The sequence below is a fragment of the Camelus bactrianus genome, chromosome 29 (genome assembly GCF_048773025.1).
Source record: "Camelus bactrianus isolate YW-2024 breed Bactrian camel chromosome 29, ASM4877302v1, whole genome shotgun sequence".
Taxonomy (NCBI): domain Eukaryota; kingdom Metazoa; phylum Chordata; class Mammalia; order Artiodactyla; family Camelidae; genus Camelus; species Camelus bactrianus.
The window spans coordinates 2,945,964-2,959,726 of record NC_133567.1 but is presented as its reverse complement, the minus strand read 5'-3'; the positions used below and the strand labels follow the sequence as shown (position 1 = coordinate 2,959,726).

General features: G+C 53.1%; 1 long non-coding RNA gene across 1 annotated transcript; it reads right to left on the bottom strand.

Annotated features, from left to right (window-relative positions):
• Positions 1–8,534: 8,534 nt before the first annotated feature.
• Positions 8,535–13,064, bottom strand: LOC141575541 (uncharacterized). Its single transcript, XR_012503180.1, has 3 exons — positions 11,809–13,064; positions 9,372–9,736; positions 8,535–8,752 (listed from the first exon to the last, which is right to left on the bottom strand). It is a non-coding gene; the product is annotated as an uncharacterized LOC141575541 (long non-coding RNA).
• Between the last annotated feature and the right edge of the window lie 699 nt (positions 13,065–13,763).

Below are 13,763 nucleotides of genomic sequence, written 5' to 3'. Positions count from 1 at the left end.
TTAGTTTCTTTTACCCAATATATTTATGTATGTGTTAAAAATTACCTAGTTTCCAAATAACAAAAACAGCCAGTTTTAGACTAGGCAAAAAGAGACCGTTGATGGAAACATACGAGGGTAAGTCATGGATTCAAACCTTGGCCTTGGGGAGGACAGGCACCCAAGGTCCTGGGACCGTGACAGCAAGAATCTGTGGAACTTCCCCTGAGAACACTGCCATTGGTGAGATCCAGCTTTTAAAATGCCCAGTTTCCACATTTTTCCGTTCAAAAGTTAACATTCTTAATACGGCGGAACTAACTCGCCCAGATTGGATCATGCGTTGGCATCAAAGAGTGAGCTTTCCTTGGGAAGTAGATCGGCTCTTCACTGGCTGTTCTGTGCCCTCGTGGTTCCAGGTTTCCAACAGTCTGTCGCAGCCTCTCACTTCTGTGAAATATTGGACATCTCTTTAATCCCTTTGCTTGAGTTCAAAGCCAAGAAGACAGGCTATAACAGCGGCAAGGAGAAGGAAGTTGAGTTCTATTTATTTTACTAATTCCGCCACACCCTGATTTATCACCAGTGGCAGGAGAGCCCTTGGTGATTCATGGAAAGTACTTGCTTTGCTGTAAAGAATTAGACTCGGCCTCCATCATCATTCGGAGTCATGTCATTATTATTAAAATAGCAGCTCCCAAAGAATTTTTGTTCATCAGCCTCAAAGCATTTGTGGAATGACTTTAAATATGAAAATACCAATAAATTAAAGACGTTCTGAACCATGTTCTCATGGAAACTATTTCAGGTGTCTGAGAGGGAAACATGGTAACAATTTAGTTTTGAATGTGTGTTATGTGAGAAAGATTAGATGGGGCAGTTTCTCAGACGATCTTATTTAATTCTTAGGAGGTTAAATTACGAGGTAGAGACAGATCATCAGTGTTCAGCCTTGTTTTAGAGACAGGGGCCTGAAGCTTAGAGGTTTCCAGGAACTTCCCCAAGTGTGTATGTATAGTGCGTAGCACAGTGAAGACTTGGGCGCAGGTTTTCTAGGTCCGATACTCTTTGGACTGGACAGCATGGCCCAAATCTGAGTGCCCCCAGTTGGGTCCCTTGAGCCCAAAGGGGGTGTCATCGCACGCAGAAGGGAGCTTGGGTCCTGGTGTCTGCAGGGCAGACCTGACAGGAGGTGGAACTCACGGATCTGCTGCGACAGAGAGGATGAGTTACACCAAAGCCAAAGTCAGCACCAGAAAAGGCAAAAGCATGCAGGGACCTGAGTGCAGGGTGCAGCAGAGACGCGAGCGTGGTGTCTGGGAAGCGCAGAGAGCAGAGGTTTGTGGTGTAGACATTTAAGAGACGGTCTCTGATATATTGGGGTGTGCAGGAGATGCACTGGGTGGGATTCATGGCCCCAAAGATCTACACGGAGCCCGTTGCCTCCTTTCTTCCTGTTTCCTGTAACTTGCAAACTACACAGAACCTGGGTTTCTCTGGGGCTTCTTGGTGGCATCTCTGCTGTGTCTGGAAGCCTCTGTGAGTGAGATCCCAGATACGTGCCTCTGGTCACAGCTGTCTTATTGAATCAGGTACCGGACAGTATTGTCATCGTGCTTGGGGCCTAGGACCTCTTTTTTCAAGGATTTTTGTTGTATTCCCAATAGTGGTGTGAGTCCTGGGACCATGGAAATAACACAGTTCTAAGTGTGTTGACTAAAGAGAGGTGGTGGAATGGGCCCGATGTGGATGGAGTGGAAATTTGAAGTGTTGGCTGCTGGGTGTGCAATTTCAGACATGTAAGCTGTCCCCAAAGACCGCTGCTCCGGGTGGTCCGAAGCCACTTCCCAAGGACTGAACCCGCCGCTTCTGGCTCAAGCCCATGTACCACGCAGACATCACAGAGCCGGTAATTCTCCCCAGCTTCTCCCTGATGGTTAAGTACCACACCTGGCCTCGGCCATCCCAGAAACCCACGACTCCCGCTAGACCAGGTAAATTCATGCCATTGGAGTGTTCCCACTGTTGTCTCTGCCTACGGAGCCCGAAAGCTCCTTGTTGTCCTGGTGAGTGGAGTTTCCGCACGGCCTTCATAAGGGACAGCTAGCAGACTGCCCCCCGGGGAGTCATATAACATCCATTTATCAGAGCCTTGAGCGTTCTCTTCGGCGTTCTCGTGATGTCCTGGCATTTTGACCTCATTAACAGTAGGTCATTGCCAAGTTCAAGCTTCAGTTAGTCAACTGACCAGGCTTTCATACCATTTACAGGGGCGCAAACCGACCCAGGGCACCCCGCATCCCAGACGAGACTGACCCGTGCCGGTGAATGCAGACAGGCTGAGTCTCTTGTTCCGCCGTCCTTGGTCTTATGTCTTTGGAATCCACGTCCATTGACGTCCACGGGCTGTGTCAGTGAGTTTGGCCCTTTGGTGCATATGTTACCTCCTTCTGGAACAGGCCTTGTTTCTGCCCAGCTGGGTATTTGGGGATCTAACGCAGGACCTGGGAGGCAACAGCAGGGGGCGTCCTGAGAAACCCGACAGCAGTCTGTAAAGCGGCTTTCGCGGGTGAATCGCTGAAAGTCTTGTGTGCAGAGGAGGACTGACTTTTCTCAGAATGGGGTGAAGAGAGAGAAGGGAGTTTCACTCACTGTGTTTATCAGCATGTGGAAGACCGGTTTTTAGCTTGACGTGTTTCTGTCTTAATGCTCCCATTCCGTGACTCAGAGTCCCACCTCCAGACAGAGCCAGCTCCGGGGGCCGAGCGTCGGCTTGGCGCTACGACTGCTCACACTGCAGCCGGCCTCCGGCTCGGCTCTGTCGTGGTCACAGCTGCTCTGCGGCTCGGCGGGGAGGGGCCCGTGCAAGGCTGCGTGGAGGCCTCTCTGGCTCTCCAGTGTATTCTCAGATTCACACTCATGTTCACGATTGAATTCATGCTTTCCACTTTCCACTTCTCCCTGGCGCGGTCTCCGTGGCCATCGGGAGACGCACTGTGGCTCCCGGGCTCTGTCATCACCGCCATGTCTACGGGCCGCGGACACTTGCTGTCCCAGTAACCCGCCCTCCATCACACACCCTGTGCTGCTGCCGACAGCGACCATGTGAGCAATCCTGCTACGTGTAAGCGCGGCTATAGATCCCGATTGTTCAATCCAATGTTAACCTAGGTTTTGCCGTGAAGTTATTTCACGGTGAGGACCTTGCGACAGGGAGGTCATCCCGGGGCATCCCGGGGTAATTGCAAAGGTCCTTACAATAGAGAAGCAGGAAGACCAGAGTAAGTGCAGGAGACAGGGCTGAGCAATGCAGGGAAGGGGCCACGAGCCAAGGGTGCAGGAGCCCTAGAAGCGAAGAAAAGGTTTATATCAGGGGAGGGCATGGCTCAAGGGCAGAGTGCACGCTTAGCATGCAGGAGGTCCTGGGTTCAAGCCCCAGTACCTGTAATAGAAAAATGGAAAGAAAAAAGTTTTATATCTGCCTTTCATACTGTTGACTGAATTCTTACCTTCTGGTCTGCTTGTCTCTAACCAGCCAGCTGATCGGTCAGTTAGATTATAAAAAAGACCCAAACACCTATTTTTAAAGTTTTTAATTGAAGTATAGTTGATTTACAACATTTCAAGTGTACAGCAAAGTGATTCAGTTATACATATATATCTATTCTTTTTCAGATTCTTTTCCATTATAGGTTATTATAAGATATTAAATATAGTTCCCTGTGCTGTACAGCGAGTGGGAACTTGTTGTTTATCTATTTTATATACAGTGATGTATATGTGTTAATCCCAAACTCCTAATTTATCCCTCCCCACCTTCCCCTTTGGCAACCATAGTTTGTTTTCTGTCTGTGAGTCTATTTCTGTTTTGTAAATAAGTTCGTATGTGTCATTTTTTTAGATTCCACGTATAAGTGATATCACATGATACTTGTCTTTCTCATCTGACTTACTTCACTTAGTAGGGTAATCTCCAGGTCCATCCATGTTGCTGCAAATGGCAAATTTTCATTTTTTAAAAAACCAGAAATGGAATTCAACCTGCCAGCCAGGAGTGCCTGGTCAGCGCCAGGGAGGGCATCTGCCTGGTGGACCCTGGCGTCCCCTGGAGGAGAGTGACTTTGCCACCGCCGGCCCGCTCCTTGCTGTCGTGGCTTCCTTGCCCCCACCCCCTCTGCTAACAGAGTCTGTCCTTTTGTGCAGCCCCTCGGAGCCCCTCCCTCTGCTGGGTGCCATGATGCCCATTCAAGGATTGCTGAATAAAGCCAGTAAGACTTCAAATGTACTCAGCTGAATTTTGTTTTTAACCTATGTTTTCTTCATTTTATTTTTCTGAAACTTCGTCTTTCACAGAAGTGTTTTCAGTCCGTGACCAACTGGAGAACGAATAAAGCAAAAAACCCAAAACACCCTCCAACCTTGTTGACCCCCTGTTCTACTTTTGTGCAGTACCCACATTTTACCACAAGATGTCGCCGTAGAGCCAGAGTTGCTCGTAGAGGCGGGCGGGGGTGGGGGGCACGTTCCGGGTTGAGCTGCCCCACCTGGCTTCACCCCGACTGTCCCGGTTAAAGCGTTAGAGCAGAAGTCAGGCCGCAACCGCACCCGCCAATGGATCCTTCCTGGGTGTGACGCTTTATTCTCAGCAAGCAAAGCACAATTCCAATGACGAATGAGTGGAATTTCTTTGAGTGTCCCCAGGTCACGGCTCCAACGCCAGGGGTGGTCGTGGCAGACTGATGTCACGGGTGCCTGTGACACGGAGGTGGGTGTGTCGTTGGTCTCCAGACGGAGGTCTGAGTGTGTCCTGGGGTCCTGCCTCTCGGACTCGAGCATGCGTCGGAATCACCTGGAGGGCTTGTCCAAGCACGGATGGGGGCTCCGCGGACGCTCCGATCCACAGGCCCAGCACGCTCCCGGGACTACGACCGGGCTGGTCCGGGGACCACACTGCCAGGACCTCTGCCCTGGGACGACGTGTGCCGGCCTTGGAGCTGGACGCCGGTTCAGACTCAAGCCCTGCCTCTCAGAGTAACCTGGGGCCAGTGCCCTGGCCGTTCCGAGCGCGCGGGGAAGGTGACTTGGGGCAGGGGCCGCCCCGTGAGCGGGCCGAGAGCCCAAAGGTCCAGCAGACGGGCGGGGAGGACACACACCCAGACCTAAGTGACGCCGTGAAGAAGCAACCAGGAGCAGCCGGGGCGCAGGAGAGAGTCCTCTGGGGGAGCAAGGGGCCCGGGGAGCTTCCCCAGGCGTGGGGCTCAGAGGCCCTGGGACGACCGGGCCGCGGGGCGGGGAGGCGCAGGGCGAGGCTGCAGGAGGGCGCGGGGAGGACGCTGGCTCCGGGAGTGTGGCTTCTGGGCCTCGCTTGGGCAGGCCTGGAGAGGCTGCAGGGGCTCGCCCGGGGTTCGGCTTCCCTCCTGCGGGCGATGAGGGTGTCGGTGCGGCCTGAACAGCGTCTCGCGCGTCCTGGGTCGTCCTGCCTTTGGCTGGGCGGGATCCGCGGCAGCCTTTGGCCCAGGATCCGGGCGGAGAGCGAGCGTGTGTGCGTGGAGGCGCAGCCAGGACGCGCCGAGCCCCGGGCGGGACCGAGCATCTGCTCCTCCTCGGCGCGCGGTTCTGATTCCAGCCTCATTTGGTCGCGTTTGCCACCTGCTGAACGATCGGGAAGTCAGGAGCTGCGGTCTCCTCAGCCTACCCCCGCCCGCCACTCGCAGGCCACTTGGCTCCGCAGAGTCATTTTCAGAAATGTGGATAATGTCCTGCGACTGCCTGTTCCATCTGCTCCTCGCTCTCGGGGGCCTGGCTCCTTCGCAGGACCTGGGCGTCGGGCGCGCTCCAGGAGCGGTTACCCGCGCAGCTGCGCGGCCGCTCCCCGGGCCTGGCCCGGGCTTGCGTCCATCCTTCCACACCCGACCAAGGGCAGCCTTTCCTCCTGGGGAGGCCGAGCCTGCAGCTGGCCCTCATGGAGAGAAAAAGAAATGATACAGACTGACTCCCCCCTGATACCAGCGGGCCAGCACTGCAGTCCCGACGGACACACAGGGACGCGTTACAGCGCACGTGCGCGTGCACACACACAGTGGTTCAAAACGAACCTTCCACAGACATACTTTGCTAAAACGCTGCATGGGAGAGCTTGTTTGTGTATGTTTCATCTTTCCTGATAAACGTCAAGTTAAAATTCATGGTAAAAATAATCCTCACGCAAGAGATGGCGAGACTCAGCCCAGTCAGGACACGGAGCATCAAGGTCACGGGAGTGGAAATGACCCCGGAGGTGCAGCTGAGCCCCGGACTCCTGCAGGCGCGTGGACAGGTGTGCGTTCGATCACTGCAGTTTAAGAACAGCCAGCAAATAGAAGTGGAGTGTTTCTGAAATAGAAATATTTAACTGAAGCTTTAAAAACACCTCAGCTTTATATCCTCCTGTTAAAAGTATCATTCTTTTGAAGCTATTCGTCAGGGGTAATCACCTGCAGATGCACATATGTTTTGGCTAGTAATATAAGTTTTATAAAAATTACGCTAGGTCACCATCCTTGCTTCTGTGATTTAATAAATTCTTTTGAATGTTTTCATATTTGCACCAGCTGCCTATGGAGTGTGTGTTGTGTTTGCCAATTGAAATAGAAAAACGTAAGGCCGATACCAGAGGTCTCAATCAGCAACCAGCAAGAGCGGTCTTTCATTTTCTGGTTGTAGCAAGAACTCCTCCTGGTGGACTTTCTCAGAATTATTCATTGCATTTGCAGAGAAAGACATGAGGAAAAGTAATGGCAAGAAATCAATAAACCATAACAGCCAGTATCTTCTGCCAGTGGTACAGAAACACTTCTTTCCGTCTTTGTGGAATAAATTGAAAGAACTTACAAAGTGCATTAAAAAGTATTGGTAATCAAAAAACCTAGACTCAGTTTCTGGTTATTATCTACTTAACACCATGCCAGTTAGCTGGGAAACAAACATAATTCTAATTACAGAATGACTCAGATGCCTAGATGAATATGTGAGCAGTTTTTAAGTGTCCTCCAGATATTTATGAAATTGCTTGAAAAGGTATTTTTAACAGTTATAGAACAATGTTAAATGCCTGGTTTTTAAAAAGAAGTACATGGTGACTGCTGATCTTCACTTGGTCAAAAATGTACACTGCACGCTTCCTCGCTGACAGGCGGCAGATAGCAAAAGCTTTTAAAAAATAATTTGTGTCAAATTATAGAATTTTAATACACAAGCAGTAAAGTTTATGATTTAAAAAGACTATTTATGGGACAACATCTAGTTTGTCTACTCTCAAAACAATGAAAGAGTTTAGTGGAAGACAACATAATTGTGGTTACAAAATTGCAGACACAAGACACTTTTAAGCTCAATTGGTCAGGAGGGAGGGCGCAGCTCAGTGGTACAGCACCTGCTTATCATGCACGAGGTCCTGGGTTCAATCCCCAGCCCCTCTACTAAGACAAAACAAAAACAAGAACTCTGCTAAATATCTTCTCCACAATCCTATTTACTAAATATACATGTGAAGTAAAATCCCAGACAGGATGGTGGGCCCTCACGACCAGATATACTTGGACTGCATTTACTGCAGCGTCGCTGCACTGACCTCTTTGAGTATCTTGAGCAGGGAAACAAGATGAAGAACCACAGATCTTATCAAAGAGTTTACTTACAAATAATAACATGAGACATTAAAAACCAGCCCGATCCCTCCAGCTCACTGAAATGAAAAAGCCCTTCCACTGGGGCACCACCCCTCCCTGCGACGGCCCCGATCACAGCGCCTGACACGGCCCCGAACGTTCGTGAGCCACGTCTCTGCCTCAGTTCTTTCTTACTGACAGTTCAAATGCTGCACGTGGCTTTCTGAAATCAAGCTTCTTGTGATTCGTGCACCTCTCCTCTGCAATTCGGTGAACTCATTTTCATATTTTTTATTGCCAACTACAATTCCTCGTTAATCCTGAGACATTCTGTACGTGGAACATGTTGGATACACACCTAGTTTACTAAGTATCACTGCTTTGAATCCTGCTGGCTTAGTATCACTTTTAAAGAAAACACCCTTTTCCAGTATCTGAACAAATCTTCGATTTAATGGGTGCAGATGGAACGCTGAAAGTAAGCCAAACAAACACTGTAAAACACTACACTGTCTCCTGGCGGTCTTCATGCACCTGTCACGATCCTCTCGATGGCTGTGCTTTAAATAAGGAACTATTAGGAGCAGCTGGGTTCCCCTGGACGGGACGGGAGGGGCTCGTTCTTTCCCGACACCTGCCCTGCCGACGTGGTGGGTGGCCGTGACAGGGGTGGCCGTGGCAGGGGTGGCCGTGGCTTTGGTTTGTTTGTGACCCAGTTTCCTTTTCACACATTACCTGCCGTCCCTTGAAGGCATCACGTGTGGCCGGACTCCTGGGTCAGACGTCCTGAGGGTCCCCGGCCCCCCGCCCTCCGTCTCAGGCTGGGAGGCCTCGTCCAAGCAGAGGGTGCCAGGCCCAGCCCAGGGGTTCTGACTCTGGGTCTGGGTGGGGCCTGGGGAGAGGCATTCCTGACAGGTCCCCAGGAAATGCAGGTGCTGCCAGACCGCAGCACCCTGAGGGAGTCCTCCCTCTGTCAGGCCCAAGACAAAACCCCGTCCACTCGCCTCTCGTTTTCTTACTTTCCTCGCCAGCACGCACGCTCCTCGCTGCAGCTGGTGTTCACCAGATTACCGCCGGTACCGTGTGTCTGGTGACCATAATCCCCTTGAGGACGGACGCTCTGACACCTGCCGTTAGACCATGTATCAAAGTGCAGCCGTCAGGCTCCCTTCACAGCAGCTCCCGGGAAGTCTGGGGTCCCAGCTGCACCCAAGAAAAGAGGCCTTGGGGATGGGGTTCTAAAATGTGCTTGTAACACCTTCTGCGCGCTGAGGGTGCGGCCCCACCTCCTGGAAACTGCACCTGCCGGTCAGGGGGGCCCTGTGCCCCCTCACACCCCCGCCAGGTGCTCACGGAGTGGCACACAGTCAAGGAAGTGGGACATGGTGGGGGGCAGGGCTGGGTGCTGAGGGGTCCAGGGTGAGGGGAATTCTGGAGGAGATGCCCCATTTTTCTACTGCAAATTTTTTTTTCTTCTTTCTAGAGAAGACTGGGTCATTCCGGACTAGAGAATTCACCGTTTAGAGGCTTAGCTGCAAGTTCCCGACTACAGGAATGTGCCCTGCACCCCCACGTCCGAATCCAGGCGAGGGGCTTGGATGCACCAGTGCCCTCGGGGGCTCAGCCCCCTGTGAAGAGCCTGGATCTGACAGTCGCAGGGGCTCCGGCCTCTCCGGCCTCACGGTGCCAGGGAGGCACTGCACACAGTGAAGAGCCCGGGTGCCGCGTGGTAACCAGGACACTTACCCGGGAGTTTTCCAGACTCAGAAGCTTCAGGTTTGGGCCATTTATTCCATGCCCCCGTTGCTGTTCGCGCTACATCGTGACTTGGGCTGTTAGCAGGTGGGTGGGCAGGCAGAGGAACCAGAGCAGGGGGTCCCCCCAGGGCTGCGGCCTTGCCCCACGCCTGGCTCCGTGTGCAAGCCTCCAGGCCCGGCCTTTGCTGACTCAGCATCACAGCTGCGCCAGCAGCGGGTGAGAAGGCGGGGAGGGAACGGTCACGGGCTGGTCCTGGCTGCGCTGACTGGTCCGCCGCTGTTTCAGGGCGAGGCACCAGGGGCTCGTCTGGAGAGGAGCTGGTCCTGAGCCTCTCTGAACTTCATATCTTTGCTCTAGGGAAGAGTAAAGGCTTAGACTCTGATGCACGGAGGATGGGGGGGTGGTCTGCAGGGCTATGCGTTCGGGGGCCCTTTCAGTGACAGACACTTCTAGAGAAGTTCTGTCCTTTGACCCGCCAATCAACCCTTGGGGGGACCGCACAGGGGTCGCTGGCCCCGCCTCTGGGTTGAGGAAAGTCCAAGGTCAGTGATGGCTCAGGACAAGACAGCTCGCACCACGCTAAGCGGCCTCCCGAGCACAGCCGACCGGCCGCTCAGGGGAACAGGCGACGTGCCAGGGTCGCTGGGCTCCCATTTCTGCCCGTGATAACCCGAGGTTCCCGGAAAACAACGTGGCTTCACCAGAGTTTCAGCTATTTCAATTTTTAAATTCACCTAGTAGATTCACACTTGTTTATAAACAAAATATTCTGTTCCTGAGAGAAATGTCATACTCTGAAGGTGGAGCTGGGCCTTATGTTTACCTGTGTCTCTTCTAGGACAGCCCAGTAATCTTCACATCGTAATTTCTCAATTACAGTCACTGCAAGAGTCTGATTATGGAATTTTAATCTTCTCCTTCCTGCCTAGTTAGGGTTCCTTTTCTCGATGTGACTGAGAACCCAACTCAAAGTGACTTAAACACTGAGGTTCTTCACTGGCTCTTGAAATGAGAATTCCAGGGAGAGGGGAAGCTCTGGGACTGACCCTCCATTTGCTCGACACGCTGGCGAGGTGACAGGACTTCCTAACTCCTCCACTGTCCCAGAATCTCTTCCCTTGAGACTCCAGGACCGCACGCCCTGGCTCTCCGAGGCTCCACTCTCCCCAGCCGTATCCTCAGCCTTCGAGAGAAGGGACGTGATCCTCCCGGAAGACTTCCTCCGGTCCCATGGCCCTGACGACATTGTCACCCTCGGCCTGAACCTGCCACCAGCAGGGTGAGCGCATCTGCTCAGATCGGAGCAGACTGAGCAGGTGACACCTGGATCCGGGGGTTGATTTGGCTTCCGAGCTGCATGGGCTTCACAGGGAGTGGTTGGAACAAATCCCAGAGAGAGGAGGAGGGCGTGGGTGCAGGGCAGCCCGCGGGAGAATCCGTACAAGGACCTGTGTCAGCTGGCGCCCCGTTTCATCCACAGGAGCGTGGACTCATGGCCACCCCAAGCTCGTTACGCTTGAAACCGTCATAGCCAGATGGCTGCGGGGACATCTTCCCAGAAACAGTGGCCGGCTCCAGCTGGACAGACCTGGGCTGGAGCCGTCCGTCCACTTACAAGCAATGTTTGAGTACCGTTTGGCAAGTGGCTGCATCTCTCTGAGCCTCCATCTCCTGACGTGTGAAGTGAGGAGAACACAGCAAACTCAGGGATGCTGCTGTAAGTGGGGAAGAAAAAGGCCACGCCCACGTGGGATTCGACATGAAACCCCGTAGCTGAAAATACCCCGGAAACAGCCGCACAAACAGCCCTTCCGTCTCCAGCCCTCCGAGGCGCCTGCTCCCGCGCTCCGCTCCGACCCGCAGGGAAGCGGGCGCTTTACCCGGCCGCGCGGCGGTCCCGTCCGGGTCGGAGCCGGTGTCAGGCCGCCGGACTCGCTAGTCCTCCGTTGCGGCGGTTTTAGGCGCTTGGCTGTAGTGTGACCGAGAGAAGTCCAGCGGCGGGGCGGGCTAGCTCGGCGGCAGAGCGCGTGCTGACCACGTGCGAGGTGCTGGGCTCAATCCCCGGGCCCCCATCAAGGAAATACACAGATAAGCCGAATCCCGCGCTCCTGCGGAAATCCACACGCTGCAGACCAACTGCACTTCAATAGAAATGGAACAGAACCCTCACTTCACAGATGCTCACGGGGCCCCGGTGCGCGCCGGGCGGCTCTCCGGGCCCTCGGCTGCAGCAGCGACCGCGGCACGCGGGTGCGGACCAGTCCCACCTCCTGCAGGCAGCACCCTTCGTGTGCAGGGAGCGCTTGGTGACTCCTGGGGAGCGGCTTGAATCGCTCAAACAGTTGTATGTATCTTAAACCCCTATCCACCACCAATTTTAACCCAGAAGTCAAACTGGGATCTCATACTCTTTCATAGTACTTACCTGATGCCAAGAGACCATTCAAGAGGGCTTAACACTGTTTACCGAGGGCTGCCCTTGTGCTGAGCGCCGTCCGGCCGTTCATTTCCCAGGATGGAGCTTCCCGGGCGGCGGCAGGCCAGGCCCTGGGACCCACTCCAGCACCGGACAGACGCTGGCCTCCGCCAGGCCAGGGCGGGGCGGGGGCTGGGCAAGCAGCTGGGGCAGAGTGGAGGTGGGGGCCCGTCTGGCGGCGAGGGCTGGCGGGTCCGCACTGGACGGGGGCCGCCTGAGACCTGCTGACCCGTCAGCAGGCGGTAGGTGATGTTTATTTTGCTTTCGGAATTGCTTCCTGACCTGCTGTGTCATTTATTTACGTAGCTTCTCCACCTTGTACCTTTTCCTAGGTGGTTTTGTGCATTTGGTCTGTGACAAGGGACTGTTCGGAGGTTTTACTGTGGACTCTCAGTACAAGGCGACGCCGCAATGTGTCATTTAAACGATGCCCCTCCCTGCCCTGCTGAGATGGACGGTCAGGTGACGTGGGGGAGAGTTGCAGTCTCAGTCACGCCCTGACTCCGTGGGTATCCTGGTCCAGGGGGAGCCGGCCAGGTCTTTACAGCTCACCCACAGGCAGGCGCTCTGTCTGGCCTGGGCTCCAGGGGGTGTCTGGATCTGGGCAGCGGGGAGCAGATGACTCACAGAGTGGACAGCCAGCCACGGCCAGACAGCATCGCATCCCTGGTTCCTAAGGGGTCCCTGACAGCGGAATTTGATTTTCCTTTGTTGTCCAACTTGCTCATTTTTTCAAACAGAATTTTATCTTGATAAGAGAAATGTTCACATCTGGAGTATCGGGAAGCCGTTCTGGTTTATACCAAAGTACCTCGCACATCTGCTTTGATTATTAAAGAAAAGGGCACACTGACCAGAGGTAAGAATGTCCATGTTAAACATGAAGACGAAATGCCTCCCTTCCTGGGATGTCACTGCTGGTCCTCCTTTGATGGTGACCCCCTTCCCAGGTGCTGGCGCCACACCGACTTGCCGTGTTCATGCTGATCTTTTTTTTTTTTTTAAAACTTTGAAGAAATGTATCCCCAACATGTTTAATGTTTTTTGTTTTGACAAGACATCAAATTGTGCTGAGACTCATGCTTCTGCAGAGCAGTTTCTCAGTGTCATCAGGGAAGCCGGCTTCCTGGCTCTAGTCTGTCAAATATACAATCAAGTATCGTTAACCATAGTCACCACGCTCTACATCATATCCCAGGACTCATTTATCTTATACCTTGAAGTTTGTACCTTCCGACCCTCTGCACCCATTTCTCCCACCCTCAACTCCCACCCCTGGCAACCACCAGTCTGTTGTCTGTATCTATGAATTCAGGTTTTTTTTTTTATTCCTACTGTAAATGAGAGCATAGGCATTTGTCTTTCTCTGACTTATCTCAGTTAGCACAATGCCCTCAAGGTCCATCCATGTTGTTGCAGATGGTGGAATTCCCTCCTTTTTAATGGCTGAGTAATACTCCATTGTATATACACACCACATCTTTACCCATTTAGCTAAGAGGAGGGAGCTGCTCCAGGTAGAATGTAGTCTGTCGGGCGCCTTCCCTGCCCAGTGGCAGCCTGGTGGCAGCAGCAAAACACACCAGGTCGCAGGTCAGGTCACTGGCATCAGATGATTACCACGGACAGACTCGCCAGCTCCGAGCTCGCTGCAGCTACCGTTCTCTTCTTGTCATTGGTGTTAGAGCGTTAAAAGCACTGAGAAGTCCTGCAATAACTACGTTTGCTTAACTTCACTTAAGCCAGTGTTTCCCAAATGTACGTGACCACAGGCCCCTGGATCTGAAGATCTCTATGCACAGGTGAGGTCAGCATCCCCCATCCTTCGTTCATCCTATAGCCTCGAGCAGGTACTGACTCGCTGGGGTTGCCCTGCTGTCAGAAATGTGGGTTCCCCCATCCAT